The 6,000-nt window shown below is 54.7% G+C and overlaps 1 protein-coding gene across 2 annotated transcripts in view; it reads right to left on the bottom strand.

Moving 5' to 3' along the window:
• Positions 1 to 6,000, bottom strand: part of LOC119459281 (fibroblast growth factor receptor 4) — a 95,688-nt gene that overhangs the window by 51,242 nt on the left and 38,446 nt on the right. The gene's annotated exons all lie outside the window — the stretch shown is intronic.

The raw sequence follows: 6,000 nt of genomic DNA, 5'->3' as shown, positions 1-6,000 counted from the left end.
ATTTGACACGTACACATGTTTATCTTTCACCGGTAGCCGCTTTCAACATTGGCTGACAAATGTTAAACGTTATCGCTCGGCGCAGGACGCGCCTGCATTGGAAGCTTCTCGGACGTTATCAATGCTTCTATCCGTCGTCTGTGGTCACCGACGCCCATGTAATCTGATTGTATGAGCGACGCGAATTGTCTAGAACTTTCTGAAGACACGCGGCATCAGGGATTAATCTGGAACCTTCGATGACTCAGGTATAAAGCCGACGCGTTTCGCCGCTGATCAGATTTTTTCGACGATCGCCGACTGTGTTCGCCGCTATCGTTGTGCTTTGAGTGTAGCTTGCTTTTGTGGGCACAGGTTCGCCCAATAAACAACCAGTTTCGTCGTACACAGTTTTGTGACTGTTTTCTCTACCGTCACTACTACGTGACATCTGGTGGAGGTGCTAGTTCGTTCATGCACCGAACGCCCCCGCAAAGCCGCGACCCAAGCCCGAAACCGGCGAACGAGACCAACGTCGCCAAGGACCAGCGAGCTAGCCGTAGGCAGCAAGGACTTGTGCCGGAGTTCGGACTTCTTCCCGAAAAGACCACTGCAATCAAGGCCAAGTCAACGACCAAATGGCAGCACCAGCGTCCCCCATCCTGCTGCAGCAACCTCGGGAGCCACCGACTTTTCGTGGATCATCGGCTGAAGAACCTGAAACCTGGCTGGAGACATACGAGCGGACCGCGACGTTCAACAAATGGAGCGACGACGACAAGTTGCGCCATGTCTATTTTTCATTAGATGACGCTGCTCGGACCTGGTTTGAGAACAGAGAGACCACTCTGGTTACGTGGGACCTTTTTCGTGAAAACTTCGTGAGGACCTTCACGAGTGTCGTACGAAAGGAGAGGGCAGAGGCTCTCTTAGAACCAGAGTGCATTGCCGAACGAGAACATCGCAATCTTCACGGAGGAGATGACTCCGCCTCTTCCGCCACGCCGACCCCGATATGTCAGAGGAAAAGAAAGTTCGGTTCTTGATGCGGGGCGTCAAAGAGCATCTATTCACTGGATTGATGCGCAACCCGCCCAAGACTGTGGCAGAATTTGTTTCGGAGGCCACAACCATCGAGAAGACCCTTGAAATGCGAGCCAGGCAATACAACCGCCGTGCACTGACAAACTACGCCGAAGCTCAAGCTCTAGGCGCCGACGACCTGCACGAGACGATCAGAGCGGTTTGTACGGAAGAACTACAGAAATTATTCCCAAGATCGCATCCTCAGGTAACTTCAATCGCTGACATAGTTAAAGAAGAGGGTTTCAGCGATCACTAGAAGTGCCAGAAGTTTTCGGTATCGCCTCAACCACAGCCGCAAGCGATGACCTACGGCCGCTGTCCGCCCGTCGTCAAGGCCCCCCTCCGCGCTCGCGCCAGGGCCCCCGTAACGCCGCAGTTCCGTCGTCCACCGCCGGCCGCCGCCAGCACGCCCGCCCGTCGCCCAGCGCAGCTCCCAGCGGAAGACGGACATTTGGCGCGCCCCCGACCACCGCCCGCTCTGCTATCACTGCGGGGAAGCCGGCCATGTCTACCGCCGATGCCCATACCGCGAGTGGGCCTACAAGGGTTCGCCGTCAAGGCGCCACGTCCACAGCTTGGCGAGCGACCACGTGACATCGCCGACTACCTTGCCGGAGCCCAGTGGCAACCACGACGGCCCTCACGCTCGCCGTCACCAGGCCGCTACATCTCGCCGCATCGCCGCCTGTATGCCGGCCCAACCCGGGCCGATCTCCCAGCCCATACCCGGGAAACTAAAAGCAGCAACCGATGGAGGTGCGGTTGCTGTACGACGCAATGCCGAAGATCCTCCGCCGCCGCCGACGACGACGATTCGCGAATCATCACGACGAGATATCAGCACGCCGCCTAGCAACAGCCTTGACAGCACATCGCCGCCGAACGAAGACCTTCCGACGCGACGTAGCAGCAGCAGAGCAAGCCGACGGCAGCCGTGATCCGACGCCACGAATTAACCGCAACGCCAGACGCCGGTCTACGATCTAGACGTGCTCATCGATGGTCATAACGTCACCGCTCTCGTCGACACTGGCGCCGACTATTCAGTTTTCAGTGGCGCGTTCGCCGCCAAGTTAAAGAAGGTGCAAACGGCCTGGCAAGGACCCGATATACGGACAGCGGGAGGTCACCTAATAAGGCCGGCTGGAATCTGCACAGCGCGAGTCACGGTAAACAACCGCACTTACCCGGCGAGCTTCGTAATCCTGCAGCACTGCCTCGCTCAAGCGTAATGATTTCCGTCGGTACGGAAGTGCCTGCAGACATGGAGGGCGTCATCGAGGGCGATCATCACTTACTGCTGTACCGTGAAATTTGCGTCGCTAGAGGCATAGCTGAAGCTACGTGGCAGGGAAAGCAACGGTGATGCTCACGAACTTCAGCCCCGAATACAAGCACATTAACAAAGGCACCACGGTTGCCTACATCGACGAAATAGTACAAGCCAGCAGTGCTTTCGCCTTCACGGATTCCAGTGCACCCGCAACGACGACTATAATACCTGAAGCAACTTTCAACGTTAATCAGAACCTTCCCAGGCATAAGAAAGAACAAACTAAAAAGCTCTGCTCCTGCAATACAAGGATTGCTTCTCGTCGTCGTCAAAAGTTCGACAAACCCCTGTCGCCAAGCACCGAATCATAACCGACGAAAATGTCCGCCCACTGCGTCAGAGCCCGTACCGAGTTTCGGCACGCGAACGCGAGGCATAAGGCAACAAGTCGACGAAATGCTACGCGGACGACATCATCCAGCCGTCCAAGAGTCCGTGGGCGTCCCCCGTGGTGTTAGTGAAGAAGAAGGATGGAACCCTACGTTCTGCGTCGATTATCGTCGCCTCAACAAGGTCACGAAGAAGGACGTATAACCCCCTTCCACGGATTGACGACGCCTTGGAATCGACTATACAACGCAAAGTATTTTTCGTCGATGGACCTCAAAACCGGCTACTGGCAAATCGAAGTCGACGAGAGGGACCGGGAGAAGACGGCCTTTATAACACCAGACGGACTGTTCGAGTTCAAGGTCATGCCATTTGGTCTTTGCTCGGCACCTGCGACTTTCCAACGCGTCATGGATACAGTACTGGCAGGCTTGAAGTGGCAGACTTGCCTCGTCTATTTGGACGACGTCGTTGTGTTTGCCTCAAGCTTCGAAGAACACCTGCGGCGCCTTGAAACAGTTCTTCAAGCAATCAAAACCCTCCGGACTCACGTTAAAGCGAGAAAAGTGCCGCTTCGCATATGAGGAGCTCTTGTTTTTTGGGCCACGTCATCAACAAGTCTGGAGTGCGCCCCGACCCTCAGAAAACTGCGGCCATCTCCAACTTTCCTCTGCCCGCTGACAAGAAGGCAGTGCGTAGATTTCTGGGACTGTGCGCCTATTACAGGCGCTTCGTCAAGGATTTTTCACGGATCGCCGAGCACTGACGTACCTCACGAAGGCCGACGTCGAGTTCAAGTGGGAGATGCCGCAAATCGAAGCATTTGAAGAACTGAAGCGACGTCTACAATCGCCGCCCATCCTTGCGCATTTCGACGAAAATGCCGATTACCGAAGTCCACACCGACGCAAGCGGCGTAGGACTCGGCGCCGTGCTTGTGCAGAGGACTGATGGACTAGAAAGGGTTGTAAGTTACGCTAGCCGGTCGCTATCGAAGGCGGAAGCAAATTATTCCACAACAGAAAAGGAGTGCCTCGCCATCATCTGGGCTACATCAAAGTTTCGCCCCTACCTCTATGGCAGGCCCTTTAAAGTTGTGAGCGACCACCACGCCTTGTGTTGGCTAGCTAACTTGAAGGATCCTTCAGGTCGCCTCGCACGATGGAGTCTGAGACTTCAAGAATTCGACATCACCGTCGTTTACAAGTCCGGGCGAAAGCACTCTGACGCCGACAGCTTGTCTCGCGCCCCCCGTCGAACCGCCGCCACAGGATGGACCAGGATGACGACACTTTCTTGGGACCCATCAGTGCCGACGAATTCGCCGAACAACAGCGAGCCGACCCGGAACTAAGGAACCTTGTAGATTACCTGGAAGGCAAGACCGTCACTGTGCCGAAGGTGTTCAGGCGAGGATTGGCGTCGTTTTTCTTGCAAAACGACATTCTCCTAAAGAAGAACTTCTCGCCTCTCCGAGCCAACTACCTCCTCGTGGTACCCTCAGCATTGCGTCCAGAGGTTCTGCAAGCTCTCCATGACGACCCAACGGCTGGACACCTCGGTTTTTCCCGCACGCTCGCAAGGATACAAGAAAAATACTACTGGCCTCGCCTCTCTGCCGACGTCGCCAATTACGTAAGGACATGCCGAGACTGTCAGCGACGCAAAACACCGCCGACAAGGCCAGCCGGACTTCTACAGCCGATCGAGCCACCTCGCCGACCGTTCCAGCAGATTGGGATGGACTTACTGGGGCCTTTTCCGACGTCGACGTCCGGGAATAAAATGGATCGTCGTAGCTACGGACTACCTCACCCGCTACGCCGAAACAAAAGCCTTGCCCAAAGGCAGTGCTGCCGAGGTAGCCCGATTCTTCGTTGAGAACATTCTCCTGCGTCACGGTGCCCCAGAAGTCCTCATCACCGACAGAGGCACTCACTGCCTTTACGGCAGAACTAACTCAAGCCATCCTGCGATACAGCCACACAAGCCATCGCCGGACCACCGCCTACCACCCGCAGACGAATGGCCTCACCGAGCGCCTAAATAAGACCATCGCCGACATGCTGGCAATGTACGTCGACGTCGAACACAAGACGTGGGATGCCATCCTTCCGTACGTGACCTTCGCATACAACACGGCCGTGCAAGAAACGACGCACATGGCGCCGTTCAACCTGGTCTACGGAAGGAACCCGGCAACGACGCTTGACGCCATGCTACCGGACGTCACCGACGAAGAAAATCTCGACGTTGCCACCTATTTGCAGCGTGCCGAAGAAGGTCGACAGCTCGCCCGCCTGCGCATCAAGAACCAGCAGAGGACCGACAGCCGACACTACAACCTTCGACGACGCTACGTCGAGTACCAGCCCGGTGACCGTATTTGGGTCTGGACTCCGATACGCCGACGAGGACTTAGCGAGAAGCTGTTACGTCGCTATTTCGGACCATATAAGATCACCCGACGTATTGGCGCACAGGACTATGAGGTCGTGCCAGACGGCATTTCGCAATCACAGCGGCGCCGGGCACGACCTGAAGTCATCCACGTGGTGCGTCTTAAGCCTTTCTACGCCCGCTGACAAACTTAGGTACTTTGTTACTTTGTTATTGTTTTTGGTTATTTTGTTTATTACGCATGGTTTTGTTTTCGCTTTCGTGTTTGTTTGTAGCATCGGGACGATGCTTTTTAAGGGGAGGGTATTGACACGTACACATGTTTATCTTTCACCGGTAGCCGCTTTCAACTTTGGCTGACAAATGTTAAACGTTATCGCTCGGCGCAGGACGCGCCTGCATTGGAAGCTTCTCGGACGTTATCAATGCTTCTATCCGTCGTCTGTGGTCACCGACGCCCATGTAATCTGATTGTATGAGCGACGCGAATTGTCTAGAACTTTCTGGAAGACACGCGGGCATCAGGGATTAATCTGGAACCTTCGATGACTCAGGTATAAAAGCCGACGCGTTTCGCCGCTGATCAGATTTTCGACGATCGCCGACTGTGTTCGCCGCTATCGTTGTGCTTTGAGTGTAGCTTGCTTTTGTGGGCACAGGTTCGCCCAATAAACAACCAGTTTCGTCATACACAGTTTTGTGACTGTTTTCTCTACCGTCACTACTACGTGACACTATTATAAGAGGAGCGCAAATTAACAACACATATGAGGAAGGAGATAGGATGAGCGCCTCGTCCTGTCACCTTCCTCTGTGTGTTGTTAATTTGCGCTCATCTTATGATATTCATGCAGAAGTGTGCAAAAATTAAA

Source organism: Dermacentor silvarum, chromosome 1, assembly GCF_013339745.2.
Source record: "Dermacentor silvarum isolate Dsil-2018 chromosome 1, BIME_Dsil_1.4, whole genome shotgun sequence".
In the NCBI taxonomy this organism is placed as follows: domain Eukaryota; kingdom Metazoa; phylum Arthropoda; class Arachnida; order Ixodida; family Ixodidae; genus Dermacentor; species Dermacentor silvarum.
Note: the sequence above shows the minus strand (reverse complement) of the source record. Positions and strands in the feature narration are given on the sequence as shown.